The sequence below is a fragment of the Perca fluviatilis genome, chromosome 4 (genome assembly GCF_010015445.1).
Source record: "Perca fluviatilis chromosome 4, GENO_Pfluv_1.0, whole genome shotgun sequence".
NCBI classification, from domain to species: Eukaryota; Metazoa; Chordata; class Actinopteri; order Perciformes; family Percidae; genus Perca; species Perca fluviatilis.
The window spans coordinates 33,188,596-33,205,427 of NC_053115.1; the positions used below are offsets into that span (position 1 = coordinate 33,188,596).

A 16,832-nucleotide genomic window follows, 5' to 3' on the forward strand; every position below is an offset into this window, starting at 1 on the left:
AGCAGCCTGGTAGCTGGATAGTCCCGGTGCCGGTACACTGTTGTTCAGGCATGTTTCCACAAAAACAAAAACACAGCAGTCACTGAACTCACGTTGGGAGTTTCGTTGAAGGAGGATCTAGTCCAGCTTGTTGTTTAATGAGCAGACACTTGCAAGCAGAAAAGTTGGATGGGCAGGAATGGACGGTTACGTTAGTTCATGTCAGCCGGCTAGCGGCATTGAGCGACACCGCTGGTCTCCGTGCAGGCGAAGCTCACGTAGTGTGCCGAGTATTGCGTCTGTAATAACGTTTTCTACATATTCTCCGATCTGTACCGATGTATCCCGGTGGTACACACGTCCGGTAGTTTGAATGCAGATAATTGTTGTAAATGTTTTCTGCTGAAAACCGAAAGCCTGTTTAGCGAAGGTTCAAGATGGCTGACAGTCGTTTTCATTCGGAATACCTCGGCCAGACTCGGCAGTCCAACCCCCTGTGGGCGTGTTGAAAACATACGGAAGTAGATCCTAATACTGGCTGTAGCATGGGCTGTAGTCCTTGCCACTGGCCCAAAAATCTTCCGACGACGCAAAAATCGTCATTTTACGTCATCGGAAGATTTTTTCCAGGCCCCAAATGCAGAGATCTCTCGTCTCAGGGGGACACGAGGGAGGGAAACTCGGTCATTCAGAAATACTATCGGGTTTCTACTGATACAAAGCTGAATGCTAAATCGGTGAAGTATCCCTTTAAGCTTTGTCATTTGTTGTTCTTATTCATATCTAACTTAGTATACTATGCATCAACAATTTCCATACCGTGTGGACCAGCTTGACTGGAGATGGTTGGTGATGGCCCAGGCACTCTGCTTTCCCTTTCACTGTCTGAGCCCTGCACTTTCTCTCGCTTTCTCCCTCCTCCTCTCGGTGATGCTCTCCCTCCATATCTTCACCGCTGTGGTCTTCTCCCACCTCCTCCTGTCCCTGGTCGCCTTGGCCTTGTACTCTGTCTGTCGCGTTTCTGTTGCCCTTTTCTCTCTCCTTCCACCTCTTCTCTCTCTCCTTCCACCTCTTTTCTCTCTCCTTCCACCTCATCTTCTCCATCTACCTTGCTCACTTGTTCATTTTCTATTTCTCTCGCCTTTCTCTTTGGAGACAAAAACTGAATATACTACCTGTCCTCTTCATTTCTGTAAGATTCAAAGTAACAATGTTTTCCTTGACAGACGTTGAATCAATATTAGCTTTTGTAGCCTACTTTACACAGAACAAACGTCAGACCCTAAGTAACATTGTATAGTTGGCGAAATAACGTTCTTCAACCTGATTTTTATCATCTCAAAATCAGCATCGCAACTATGCTAGCACTGTGCTTTCGTTATAATTTCATCTCATGATAGATGTTAATCCGTTTTGACCTCTTTCCTCCTGTGTCTCCATTCATCGCGACTCCTGGCTCCCTCGCTTAGCGCCACTCAGTTTTCCAAACAAAACAGGCTGTCTCAGCTCTGGCGTCATCTTATGCTGCATTCACTGCAGTCGGACATATGGTCAAATTGGCCATAACTTTTACCGTAATTCGCTGCTGCCAACTGGGGTGGCAGCAGGGGTGGCAAGGCTTTCTTTTAGGGTGGCAGTTGCCACCCGATGCCACCCCGGTAGATCCGCTCCTGCCGACGCCTATTTTTCACGCGAGACGCGAGCGTGTTGGAAGCGTTTCCAGGCAAAATAGAATAGGAAAATATGTTTCTATGTCATTTAGACACTAATGCATATTAATAAATGACATGTTGATGTTTGCAAGCCTCTATGTTTTGATATATATGCAGATATATGAATGTAATTTTAAAAAAAAATCGATTTTCTAATATTGCACCTGTCAATACAGAATGAAATATTCTGTAGCCTACTTTGCCGTCAATACTGCCGACGTTGTCTTTGCTGTAATCAAATCAGTATATATTTATATTTAAAATGGTATTTCATTTTATCAATGGGAAACATACATGTGTACAGACAAGACCAGCAGCAGCAGCGCCGCGTCAGACACGTTTCTGGTGTGTAAAGACATAGAAAAATCCACGCAGCTGACACGCAACAGAAACGCCACGCTCACACCACGCCGGCAGTGTGTAACCGGCCTAATGCCGCGAGGCAGAGGGGTTTGTGGGAGAGTTGGCTGTGAGATAAATAGTGTTGATTGCAGTTCCTGAGTCCGGATTCTGGGGGCGCTCCTGTATCTCCTCATAGGCACCATCCTTCCAGAGAACAAAGACAGACACAGGAGGAATAGTTCATATGTCATCCTAACATTAAACATTAACCAGAGTGGCAGAGGTTCTAGCATTCTAATGTTAGCATTTAGCTAGTATGGCTAGATAGACTTATGTACACTAACCTCATTGTTCTGTTCTCTATTTCTTGTGTCTTTTGAACGCTGAAATCCTTCAAAAAGAAAGAAAGAAATTAACAAGCAGAATCACGCGCTAATCTGTCTCATCACAGCGGGACCTACTGTACAACGGACACAGTTACACCTGTTGATGTTTGTTTGAAAAATATTTTATGACTGAAATACTGAAAGCTGTACACATATTAATTTGCAGACAGGAAAAAAGGTAGTTTGGACCTTTTTATTATTTGTATTTATTGATTAATTCTTTTATTGAATCACCACTTGCCCACCTACTTCTTGTAAGTAAAAAAGTGAGTATCCATGTACGTGTGTGTTCCAAGAAGTCTCTTACGTTTCCAGACGAGAACCATAATGAGCAGCACCAGCAGCACAGCCACACAGACGACCACAGATATGGTTACAGGTAACGAGGAGGCCCCTGCAGGAGACACAACCACACAACTAAGAGACAACCAGCTTTATTTAAACACACACACACAACTCATCCAGAAGGGTTTATCTGCTGCAGGAGGTTTCTGTCAACTAAAGGGCTGTAAAAGAGAGCATTTCTTACCAACTTTCAATTCCACCTCTAAGTCTTTGCCAGAGTCAGGTCTTTGGGTTAATCTAAATTTACACTTGTACTCCCCATAGTCCTTGTGTTGAAGTTGTTTGATGACCACCTTTACATTTCTATTTGCTGCATCATTGTACACAGAAAATCTGCCCTGGGTCTGCCTCACATTCTTTCGAATGATTCGTATGATTGTTTGGTTGCCCTTAACTAGATCAACACTATATATATATCGATGTGGATATTTGCAGGTGAATTTTTAGCTTAAAAATATCCAGTCTGCCTTATAATTTATTTACCAGATAAAGGATCTGTACTATTTGTTGTTTTGTAATAAAGGACCATCTATTTTTTCAACTTTACTCTCTTGGATATTTTTTGGTTTATTGGAACAAACAAGCGTGAAAGATTCCCCCGGTCAACACCAAGGTGACAAGAGAACAAACTCAAGACAAAATAGTCACTACAATCAGTGAGGAGGTATTAGTTATACCTGTTATCATCAGTGAGAGGATGAGTAGATGAAAGCTCTTCATGATGTTGCTGTTGGATGCTGAGATCCTCCGTCAGATTATTAAAATCCAGCGGATTATTTCACTTCTGTCTGATCACTGCATCTCTGCAGGTTTCCTGAATTTCTGTCATGATATACTTAAAAACATCCCGCCCCACCTTTCTGTCTATCCTTCCCCTTTTTTCTTCTTCCTAGTTCTAACTTACTTACCATACGTTGCTTCTTGGCAATGCCAGTAAACAGGAACTACGTTGTCAGAAAGAGAGAGAGACGGTTGAAGAAAGAAAATACTCTTTGGATCAATAGGAAGTCCCTGACACAAACACTACATGTCAGAAATAGAAGAATAGTTGTATAATATAAAGTTCATTATTTGGCCTTAAATAAATAAGTAAGCAAGTGACTGGGGAACTAAAACTACAAATAGAAGCAAGATATTTTATTAATCCATAACAGCTCCAAAACTCCCTTTAGGGCCCGTTTCAGGCATTATAAACGTAACAGTGCTTTCCATGGTTTGTGCACAAATTTAGAGGTGAGTTTAGGGGTCCTCCTTCAAGAAAATGTTACGCTTTCCAATTAAAATAAACATGCAATTGTATATAATTTTGAACTGTTATTATCTCAGTCTTAAATGTTGAAAAAGCTAAAGACAAAACTTGCTAAAGAAGTCCACTGGGGACCAACTACAATCATTAAATCTGAGGAAAGTCTTAGTTTAGTTAGTTTTGATGCTCACACTGATTTGACATTCATTAGGCTTAGGTGCTGCCCCAAACAGCTTGGGTGCTGCGCCTAAGCCTTAGGGAAAACCCTGCTTAACATTGCTGACTTGATATATTTGGTTAAGTAAGGGCTTTTTGTTATGACATAGGTGACTTTTACATTAGTGCTTTATTCTAATTCTAATTTTGCATGATGTAGCCTGTGCTGTTTATTTTCTCTAGCCCAATCACATTTGATTCCATAACTTGTTTACTTGCATACGGACACTGATGGAGTTTAGCTGTTGAGCTAATTCTGGGACAGTCCATGAATGTCCATTGTCCCTGTCAAACAAGCAAATAAATAGTCATCATAGCATTTTGTCCTGCTAGTGTTAGCATAAGCACTGCTGCACATAAGTAAAGCCTTACAAAGCTGCAAACATGACTGTAGACTCACTGTAGTGAAATGAGAAGACTGTTGGTGGAAATCATCCATTTGTAAATATTGTATAGAAAAATGCAGCTTAGTGACATAACTATCTATACAGCAAAGATGATGTCAAACTAGGGCTGGGCGATAGGGAGAAAATCAGATATCACGATATTCTTGACCAAATACCTCGATATCGATAATGCGGCGATATTCTAGGGTTGACAATTGGTGCTTTAACAAAATATCTTCACACTTAGATTTTAGATAAATAATCATCAGTAATGTGGACATAATGTCTATGTGGGGAAAAGGTAAATAATAGAACAGCTAGAACAGTCAGGTCAGTTCAGAAAAGTACATCACTTTACTGTACTGCAGCCTTTAAAACCAGGAAAAGACAACACTTATGTCATATCACGATATTACGATATCCAAAATCTTAGGCGATATCTAGTCTCATATCACAATATTGATATAATATCGATATATTGCCCAGCCCACTGTTGTATAAAGTACTAGAAAGCAATACTTGAGTAAAAGTACAAGTATCATACTAGAAAAAGACTTGTGAAGTGAAAGTTACCTTTAAGACTTTTACCTTAAGTAAAATTCTTAAAGTATCTGATATATACTGTACTTAAGTATTTGAAATAAAAGTAAAAGTAAAAGTTTTTTTTTTTTTAAAAGCAAGCAGTTAGAACTTTTATTGTGAACTTTATTGTGGCTTTCTTATAGTAAAGCATAAAGCATATTTAGGGTTCCCATATCTTCTTAATCTCACAAATCAAAATCACATTCTTTTCTAGGACTTTTCAGGCACAATTCTCTTAAGTTCAAAGAACAAACAGCAGATTTTTAGGGCTGACATCAATGTAAAGAAACATTTCTTGCAAATACGGCCACGGGTGTGTGACGTTATCTTCACCACTACCCTGTTCACCAAGTTCACCACTATCGTCGGGGTGGTCGTCTACGATAACGGGAGGTCCTCCAGTAGGTGCTCGTGCTTCCATGGCGGTTTCAGTTGTGTGTCCTCCTCCTCCTTTAGCAACAAACAAATTACCTATAGAGCCTTACATGGCCAAGCTCCCTCGTACATCCAGGAACTACTGCACGCACACACTCCTGGTCGCTCTTTGAGGTCTTCAAGCCAGGAGCTCTTAATTGTTCCTAGAACACGTTTTAAAACAAGAGGTGATTGTGCATTTTTGGTGGTGGCCCCAGGGCTCTGGAACTCTCTCCCTTTAGCCTTGAGAGCTTTGGATTCTCTGGAAACCTTTAAAAAACACCTGAAGACTCATCTTTTTAGACAAGCATTTTATTAGCCATATAGCTTTGTATTTGTTGTCTTTGCTCTGTTTTTGTTTTACTGTAAAGCACTTTGTGAACCCTTTTGTCTGTGAAAGGTGCTATATAAATAAAGTTTACTTACTTACTTACAAGCTCTGAAATAACCTAAAAGTGTCTGTTTGTTTCTCACCTTCAACCTTCAGTTGTATTTTTCTGAGTGCAGCTCGGTAACCTTTATCTGTTTCTACTCAATTCAATTCAATTCAATTTTATTTATAGTATCAAATCTAGTGCTGTCAAACGATTAAAATATTTAATCGTGATTAATCGCATTAATGTCATAGTTAACTCGCAATTAATCGCAAATTTTTATCTATTTTAAATGTCCCTTGATTTCTTTTCGTCCCATTATTTTTTCTCATTTTAATGCTCTTATCAACATGATACGATACTTTTAAAACGGTGCCTGAACCAAAAGATATATATATTTAAAAAAGGAGCACCTTGTATTTGTCTGTTCTGTATGTTCAAAAATATAAAACAATAAAAAGTTGATCTAAAAAAAAAAAGGAGCACAAAACGGTGAAAACAACCACTGGATGGGAAAAGGGTATTTTACAATTACAGTGAATGCATCAGACAACGGCAGCTACAGTCCGGTGTTGGAGTCCTCTCCAGTGAAATACAGACACACTTTACACCGTTTAGCTGTAAACATTTTAACCGTGTTTAATCCAGCTGCTAGCTAACGGTAGGCTAACGTTACCTGCTGTTATCAGACCACCTCTCTCTGCTCCTCTCTCCGGCCTACAACCCACTCAGGAGGCAAACAAAACCTGCCACACAGACCATCACAGCCTGGCCTGAAAATGCTTTCACCCAGCTGCAAGACTGCTTCGCCTCTACAGAGTGGAGTATTTTTGAAGATCAGGACCTGGACACATACACTGAGTCTGTCCTCTTCTACATCAAGTGCTGTATTGCAAACGTCACAGAGGAGAAACACATCCGGATCTTCCCAAACAGGAAGCCCTGGTTGACAGGTGAAGTCCAGACCCTGATCAGAGCTCGTAACTCGGCCTTCAAGACGGGACACAGAGCTCTCTACAGCACCACCAGAGCTGAACTGAGGAGGGGTATTAAACAGGCAAAGGACTGCTATAAGAGGAAAGTAGAGGGACATCTGATCGATAACAACCCGCGACAGATGTGGAGGGGCATCCAGGCCCTAACCAACTACAAAGGTCGCTATGTGAGGATGCTCTTTCGTGGACTACAGCTCAGCGTTCAACACAATCATTCCAGACATTCTTTGTAGTAAACTGATGGAGCTACAGTTCCCCCCCCCCCACCTGCATGTGGATTAAAAACTTTTTGTCGAGCCGCCCACAATCCGTGAGAATCGGCCCACACCACTCCTCCACACTCACACTCACACTCAGCACTGGTTCTCCTCAAGGCTGTGTTCTGAGCCCTCTGCTGTACGCACTGTACACCTATGACTGTTCTCCAACCCATCAGTCCAACCACATAATAAAATATGCCGATGACAGTGATTGGTTGTATTTCCGACGGGGACAAGACAGCGTACAGAGCAGAGGTAATAGATCTGTTGTGCTGGTGCAAGGATCATAACCTGACCCTGAACATTCTAAAAACGGTTACACTTCCTGCGTGTGCTCAGGAAGAACAATCTTGACACAAAGATACTGCTGGCTTTTTACCAATCCTCTGTGGTGAGCGTACTAACGTACTGCTTGAGTGTTTGGTACGCAGGCTCCACAGCGGCGTACAGGAAGGCGGTGCAGAGAGTTATAAACACTGCACAAAAAATCATCGGCTGCCCACTGCCCAGCCTGGAAAACATTGCTACCTCCTGCTGCCTTAGGAGAACCAAGGCCATCACCACAGACCTCTCATACCCTGCTTACCCCCTATTTGATCTGTTGCCCTCGGGGAGACGCTACAGGTCAATCAAATCGCATACCAGCAGGCTGACAAATAGATTTTTCCCCTGGGCCATACGGACTGCCAATACTCATGGTTACTCATTTTGTCCATGACACTTATGGACACTCTGTCATAAGCTCCCACTCCACACCTTTTTTTTAATAACTACAGACATTTTTACCTTTTAGATTCTATGGATATTCATATTTAAATACATACGTTAAAAATTTATATCTTTTATATTATGTTAGTACATACTATTTTAAATGAGAGCATATTGCTCGCTGAGCCTGTTCTTGTCCTTGTCTGGACATATGTCGTTCCCTGTTTTGTTGTTGTTGTTTTTTTTGTTTGTTTTGTGTGGTGCAAGGGTGGCTCTGTGAGAGCACCCTAAATTTCGTTGTACCTTCACAGTGCAATGACAATAAAGGCTATTCTCTATTCATTCTATGCTAAGTGTAGTTTTGACTGGTCTCCTGTGCGGCAATGTTTCAGTTCCCTCTAACGTCCGTTTTCGGAGCGTCAGAAAGAAGCGCAGGCCTTTAAGTGGCACCTAAATAAGGCACCGAAATACGCGTTGCTATTTGGTCCGGTAGATAACGGTCGTTAAGGCACCAGTGCCGTATTAGCACCGGGTCTCGGACCCCATTCAAAACGGCGATTTTCGTCGAAAAGCGACTAGTTTGCAGGTATGTACTACTCTTTGGCCGGCTCGCAAGCAAGTGCAAACAAGTGTGTGCAGCGTGCCTGTTGTTGTGTTTCTGGTCTAGCTAGATCCGGTGTGGGGTTGTAGTTTTTCTAAAATTACTAGTTACATTACATTACATTACATTTCATTTAGCTGACGCTTTTATCCAAAGCGACTTCCAATTAAGTGCTTTCAACTGTGAAGGTTCAAACTCGAGACAACAAGTAGTAAATGCAAGTACATTAGCTTTAAATAAGCAAAGCTACAAAGAGACATATGAAAGTGCATGAAGGTTGAAGACAAGTCGAGCTGCTGCGTTCTGAATGAGCTGCAGGGGTCGGATGGCACATGCAGGCAGGCCAATCAGGAGGGAGTTGCAGTAGTCTAGACATGAGATGACTAGAGCCTGAACCAGAACCTGAGCCGCCTTCTGCGTTAGAAGGGGACGTATCCTTCTGATGTTATGCAGCATGTATCTACACGATCGGGTGGTTGCAGCAATGTTAGCAGTGAAGGAGAGTTGGTTGTCAAGTGTCACACCCAGGTTTTTAGCAGTCTGAGTAGTTGTTGCAACAGCATGTGAAAAAACTACAAAGTTTGCTGGGCCAAAAAGAACGTTAATCTTGCGATAAAAAAATTGACGCCGTTAAAATGGGTTTGCGTTAACGCCGTTAATAACGCGTTTAACTGACAGCACTAATCAAATCATAACAAGAGTTATCTCGAGACACTTTACAGATAGAGTAGGTCTAGACCACACTATAATTTACAAAGCCCCAACAATTCTAATAATTCCCCCAGAGCAAGCAGAGCGACAGTGGCGAGGAAAAACTCCCTATTAGGAAGAAACCTGGGACCGACCCAGGCTCTTGGTAGGCGGTGTCTGACGGTGCCGGTTGGGGATGTGATGAACAGTGGCATTAACAGTCACATTAAAGATAATTGAACAGTGACTTAAAATGGTAGTCGTAGTAGTTCATGTCATATCAAGGCACTGCAGGGCGTTACAGGATGTAGTGTGACACAGCAGAGCATTGATTTACGTAGCAGGAAGCAGCAGGTTTCAGCAGAACACAGCATGACATTGCAGAGCACTGCAGAGCTTAGCAGGGAGTGCAGCAGGACCACAGCGACAGCTGCAACCAAGATCTTGGTGCCAACGTACTCCAAGGAAATATTACACTCCACACCAGTATGCTGTGAGGATAGATTACTGATGGACATTTTGAAGCTACTGCTGGGCTCTGGGAGAGTGAAGGACCCGTTTGACTTTGGAGAAGATTCTGAAAAATCTCTCAGAGCTGCAGTCTGAATATGATCTCTATCAACAAAACATACACCGTCTGTCTGGAACATGATCGGAAACACACTCTCAGGATTAATCTGTAGATCACAGATTAGTCCTATTAATCTCTTTCATTCTATCTATCAGTGAGGAGGTATTAGTTGTACCTGTTATCATCAGTGAGAGGATGAGTAGAAGAAAGCTCTTCATTATGTTGCTGTTGGATGATGAGAATATTAAACTCCAGCTGGTTATTTCACTTCTGTCTGATCGCTGCGTTAGTCGCTGTCATGTCTGCGTTGGTCGCTCTCAAGAGTTGGGTTTCCTGAATTTCTGTCATAATATGTATATATATACTTCAAAACATCTTGCCTTACATTTCTATCTATCCTTCCCCTTTTTGTTCTTCACAACTATAACTCCTTTTTTAACCCTTTTGTTCACAGTAAACAGAAATAGTCATGAGAAAGAAAATACACTTTGTATTAGAAAGTCCCTGACATAAACTCCACAATATGCCACAAATAGTAGAATAGTGGTATAACAGAATGCCTCACCATTATTCATTATTTGGCTTTGATTTAATAAGTAAATTATATCATCATCACTTCCTAAATGTAAGAACAACTGACTTGGAAAAAGTACAATGACAAATAGAAGCAAGAGATTTTATTAATCCATAAAGGGGAAGTTGGGGGTTTCAGCAGTGTTAATGTCAGGAGATATCAGCCTTTTTATACCATTACCTGTTATAAACAACAACCTTCTTCGACCAAGCTAATGGGGACCCTAATAATTAAAATAAATGACTATGAACATAAGTAGTAGTCATGATGGTACATCCCCCCCACTGTCTACGACAGCCTTGCATCATCAATCTCGCAACATGAAGCCAACATGATGTGACACAATGAATTTCCTGCTAACAACACAACACCACAAGAACCTGCTGCTGATGGGGTGGTGTCTGTAATACTGTCACACAGCGGTCCATTATTTTACCTTCCTCAATCCTCTAGTGATGTACTACGTGTTGTCCAGGTTCTTTCCAAAATGCAGTAGTGTAACATGTTTGGCATTTTAACTTTCTGCGGTTAACACAAGCTTAAGAGATGTTCACATCAGGGTTGCACGATATTGACAAAATGGGATATTTCGATATTGATTATGAATATTGCGATATTGATATTCATTTTGATATTATTATAACTTGTAAAATTACTAAAGTTACGGGAAAACGCATCAAAACAGATTGATAACAAATCAAACAAGTTTTCTTACAACACAAGGTTTATTTCAACTGACGCTCATATTGGACTGGTCCAACAGGAATAACTAAATAAGGACCATGTGTACAGAACAGGACATGTTTTACTGGTTGGACAGTATAAAATATATAAAGAGAACAGGACACAACTTTTCTTTCGCTTTTCTGATTCATTCCGTTTTGTTGTCTCTATCTATTTCTTCACTTACACTGTCACTCTGTCGAAATGTGCACACACGTCACATGGTACACTCCATAGGGTTTGTCACGCAGTGGACCCGTGTGCTGACGTGCACTAACGTGCAAGTGGCACGGTAACTGGCCAATGAGACATGATCATTACAGCGTTTTAAGCGAGCTCTAAATCAAACACAACTAAGCCACACAGCCAACAGACGGGACACAGCGCTCCACAAAATAAACAAAATATTGCATACTTATTTCTTATTGCACTGATTGACACTTTCGATATAATATTGCACAGTGTGATATTAGAGATAACAATATTGAGTCGATATATATATCATGCACCCCTAGTTCACATTTTGTTCTAAGACATAAAATACTTTGGTAAATACTCTACTTGTGAATTTTGAAGCTTTCATGAGTCTTAAAAAAGGCAGTGGCTGGGCCCCTGGGTAGCTCACCTGGTAGAGCAGGCCCACATATAGAGGTTTACTCCTCGACGCAGCAACCGCAGGTTCGACTCCGACCTGTGGCCCTTTGCTGCAGGTCATTCCCTCCCTCTCTCCACTTTCATGTCTAGCCTGTCCTATCCAAACAAAGGCCTAAAATGCCCAATAAATAATAAAAATAAAAATAAAAGGTGGTGGCTAACAAGTGGCTAAATGAGACGACAAAGGTTGTTGGGGACATTAAGCATCTCCATCAGCGTAGTGGTGGAGACGTTGAAGTCATGCCAAGGTGGTGTAGTGTGTTAATAGCCTAACGTTTGCTTTTTACTCCTGGCTATTGTATTTATGCTCAGAGGTGTCAAAAGTATTCACATTCATTACTCAAGTAGACGTATAGATACTAGGGTTTGAAAAAAAGTATCAACTCAAGCTTTTTACTTAAATAAAAGTGTAAAAGTACTGGTTTCAAAACTACTTATAAAAGTAAAAGTAATGTAAGGGGGAAAAAATGCCATTAAGGACAAAAGCTTAGAAAACCCCACCTCCACAAAAAAAAAGGCCATAATGACTATAATAATGTTATATTAAAATCATACCTGCAAACTCAGAAGGGCTGAAAAAGGTGAAACATCTCTTGTTTTTTTTTCTCTCTCTGTGTTTTTCAGACAACGGCAGCTACAGTCTGGTGTTAGAATCCTCTACAGTGAAATACAGACACACTTTTACACCGTTTAGCATTTTAACCGTGTTTACTCCAGCTGCTAGCTAACGGTAGGCTAACGTTACCTGCTGTCGAGTGTAGTGTTAACTATCGTTCCGTGTGCCGATGTTTCAGTTCCCTATAACGTCCGTTTTCAGAGCATCAGAGAGAAGCACAGACTTTAAGTGGCACCTAATAAGGCACCGAAATCCGCGTTGCTATTCGATCCGGTAGATAACGGTCGTTAAGGCACCGATGCCGTATTAGCACCGGGTCTGTGCAGGTGCGATGGAACGCGTACAAACCAATAGGGTGTCAGAATGGCGGTAACCTCATACACTCATATTTATCTTAGTTCATGCTGTTTTCCTTAAGATTGGTTTCTATATCTTTTCAGACACATTATATATTTAGTTGTAAACATTTATTTAGTTTAAATAACTTATAGGGCACTGGATTTGGTTTACATATATACTTTATTAGTTTTGGATTGGTTTTCTAATATAACTGTTTTCTTTGAGCTTACCAGTGTTGCGGATTCCACACCCTGGAGTGAGGCATGCAGGCTGCAGGGACAGAGGTCTGGAACTACAGCAGCTTTATAGGGGTGGTGGCTAAATTGGACTCTACCACTACTTGTTATATCAGGGGGGAGTTAGCTGTATTTGTCCTCAAGATATTTGAGTTTTGATTTGTATTGTCTTTAGTACATTTATTCAGTTAATGTTAATTAAGATTACATTTCTTTTGGAGTAAGTGTTAAGTTGTTTTCTTTTGTTATTTGTAATTTACATATTACCTTGCGGTATGGAGGAAAGGAAGGAGGGGGAAGAAAGGGATGGTGATGAACCCCAAGAAGTGAACCCAGTAGCACCCCCAAGAGACCCAAGACCGGAGCCGAGCCAAAGAGCCAGGAACCTGAAAAACCCACTCCAAAGGAACAAGATCAAGTGGCCAAGGGCCAATGAGGCTGAGGAGTGGAGAAAATTAGATGAACATCTGAGTGGGCTGCTGCAAAATGCTCTACGTGGGTCAGTGGTAGCCAAGCTAAACCTATTCGGAGAAATCTTGTATGAAGAATGCAGCAACAGGTATGGCGAGGTGACCATCAGAGAAACCGTGATAAGATCAAAGGGCAGGAGGGAGAAAGAGATCGATGACCTGGTGGCAAGCAGAAGGCAGCTCCGCAAGCGGTGGAGGAAGGCAGAGGAGTCTGAGAAGGAGGGCCTAAAGACGTCAGAAGACGCCTTGCTAACCTCCGGAGGGCAGAACGCATCAGAAGACGGAGAAAAAGGAAGGAGAAGGAAAGATCAAGTTTCTTCAAGAATCCATTTCGGCATGCACGCGGGCTCCTTGAGAAGAAGACAAGTGGAACCCTGGATATCACCAAAGAAGAACTGCAAGAGCACATCCGCACTCAGTACAGTGACCCAGAAAGGAACAACCCCCTAGGCTCGCCAGGCTATGTGCCTAGACCCTCAGAACCATCAGCCCTGTTCGATGCATCATCACCCAAGCTCAGCAAGGTCAGGCAGGTGATCCAGCGGACAAGATCTGCTTCAGCACCAGGCCCGAATGGAATACCGTACAAGCTGTCTAAGAACTGCCCAGGAGTGCTGAAGCTGCTTTGGACCCTGATGAGAACCACCTGGAATAAGCAGAGCATACCGTCCGAGTGGCAGAGGGCCGTGGCAGTCTCTATTCCCAAACAACAGAACGCCAAGACCATCGAGCAGTTCAGGAGCATAGCCTTACTGAATGTGGAGGGGAAAATCTTTTTCTCTGTGATGGCGAGAAGAATGACAACCTACCTCACGGAGAACAACTACATAGATACCAGCTGCCAGAAAGCCGGGATTCCAGGTTTTCCTGGCTGTGTAGAGCATGCTTCTATGATTTGGGAACATATCCAGACCACTAAGAGGGAGAAGAAGGATCTGCATGTCATATGGCTGGATCTAGCAAATGCCTATGGTTCAGTGCCACACCTGCTCATTGCCTATGCTTTGGAATTCTTCTTCATCCCAGACAACATCAGGACCATGATCAAGAACTACTTCCAGGACATGCACATGTGCTTTGCACTGAAGAAGGTCATCACTGGCTGGCAACAACTAGAAGTAGGGATCGCAATGGGATGCTCCATTCCCCCATCCTTTTCATGGCAGTGTTTGAGGTCATCCTGATCGGGGCAAGGCAGGTGCCTGCAGGCCAGAGGCTCCCGCCCCTAAGGAGCTATATGGACGACATCACCTGCCTGCTACGAACTGCCCCATGCACATCCAGGCTGCTCAAGAGGCTGGATGAGCTTATCACCTGGGCCAGGATGAAGTTCAAGTCACAAAAGTCAAGGAGCCTCTCATTGCGAAAGGGAGAGAGAAATGACAGAGTCACCTTCACCATCAGTGGGGAAGACATCCCCCGCATCGTGGATCAGCCCATCCGAAGCTTGGGAAGACTTTATACATCTGGTCTCTCCGACAAGGATATGGGGAAAATCATCCTCCGACAGCTTTCGGAAGGCCTGTCCAAGATCGACGCAAGCCAGCTACCTGGAAAGTATAAGGTGTGGTGTTATCACTTCACCTTGTACCCAGGGTGATGTGGCCTCTGAAGCTGTGCGAAGTCCCCTCATCAGCCGTAGCGAAGTGAGGCAAAAGCCAACTCCTTCATCCGCCAGATGGCTCGGCCTACCACGGTGCTTCTCAGCTGCTGGCCTGTATGGATGGAATTCACTCCAGCTACCCCTGAAATCCATCACCTTGGGCTATAAGCAGGAGAAGGCAAGGCTGGTGATGGAGTTAAGGGACTCCTCCGACAGGGCTGTGGTTGATGCAAACGCCAGAGTTGAGACTGGAAGGAAGTGGAGGGCCAAGGAGGAGGTGCAGAAAGTGATGGGAAGACTGAAACATCAACAAGTCGTGGGCATGGTACAGACAGGGCGGGCAGGCCTCGGATGGAACGATCCACCCATCCTATGGTCAAAGGCAAGCAGGAAGGAGAGGAAGGATCTTGTTGTCGCAGAGGTCACCAGGATTGAGCAGGAGGAGCTCAGAGTGAGGTCTGTGGCACAGGGGCAGCAGGGGCGGTGGACAACTTGGGAGGGTGTCACGAGCCGAGCAATCAGCTGGGCAGAGTTCTGGAAACTGCCACAGGCTCGGCTCAGTTTCCTTATTAGGGCAACGTACGACACCCTCCCGACCCCTAAAAACCTCCATCAGTGGCTTGGAACAGAGCAATCCTGTGACCTCTGCGGAACCATCAATGCCTCACTCCAGCATGTTCTGTCAGGCTGTAAAACAGCAGACACAGGGTCGGCTCAGATGGCGGCACGACCAAGTGCTCAGGAAGCTGGCAGGGGTGCTGGAGAAAAGACGGCAGGAAGCAAACATCCAGAGACCATCAGAGAGCCGATGGAGGATCCACTTCCTCAGGCAGGGGGAACCTGCAAGGCATACCAGCAAGAGACCACCCGCCAAGCTATTAACATCTATTAACAAGACCCGACGTGGTGCTGTGGTCTGCAGCTGTGAAGTCAGCAATACTGATCGAGCTGACAGTGCCATGGGAGGAGGGTCTGGAAGCAGCCTACGAGAGAAAGAAGGCAAAGTATGCAGATCTGGTCGCGGAGTGCAGAGAAAGTGGATGGAGTGTGAGGCTGTACCCGGTGGAGGTGGGAGCCAGAGGCTTTGTGGGCAGATCAACATCACGTCTGCTCAAGGACCTGGGACTACGTGGAGCCACACTGAGCAGATCCACCAAAGAGCTCTCGGAGGAAGCGGAGAAAGCAAGCCACTGGCTCTGGCTGAAACGACGAGACAAGACTTGGGGAGTAACATCTAAGTAGGTTTTGCTGCAGGGGGTGTCAGGGAGACGTCCCTGTTCACTGCCCCGCCACCAGGAGATGTTCTGGGCTAAGGGGCGAAACGTCAATGAGCGGTAGTCCCCAGCTGAAGACCCTGCAGCAAAACCTTGCAGTATGCGGTCAGGTTTAGGCCTGCCTCAGGGAAGAGGACGCCCCTGCCTTGCATAGTCCACTACTGGCACCGTTGGAGGTGCGACAGGCCAAAAGCCCAGCAGAAAGAACACCTTGCTGTAATGAATGAGTGTTATTGTTAGTCTCCCCCTGGGTGTCAAACCTGGTCTGATCACCCAGTATATAAGTCCCCTTTGTTTCTTGTATAGGAGGTCAGTTGTATTTTTGAGTTTGTTATGTTCAGAGCTTAAGTTCAGTTGGCCATCTTTTAAGGGCCCAAACTTTATCTTTATTTGTTGTCAGAATTTTTTGTGGGTAAAATAAAAAACCCTTTTTTGAAATCTCCCTGCGACTCCTCATGCCTAACTGCTTGGTCCCTGACAAGCATCATGGATTTCATTTGCTAGTTTGTGCTCACCTTTCTTTCAAAAGAAGTCAG

At 43.5% G+C, this 16,832-nt stretch overlaps 1 protein-coding gene across 1 annotated transcript in view; it reads right to left on the reverse strand.

Annotated features, from left to right (window-relative positions):
* Window positions 1–2,158: 2,158 nt before the first annotated feature.
* Window positions 2,159–16,832, reverse strand: part of LOC120557803 (polymeric immunoglobulin receptor-like) — a 32,505-nt gene continuing 17,831 nt past the window's right edge. The window contains exons 1-3 of the transcript XR_005639021.1: window positions 3,442–3,583; window positions 2,727–2,813; window positions 2,159–2,237 (exon numbers count right to left, since the gene is read on the reverse strand). The gene's annotated coding sequence lies outside the window, so the exon portion shown is untranslated. Of the gene's footprint in view, window positions 2,238–2,726; window positions 2,814–3,441 lie in introns of the transcript that reaches the window.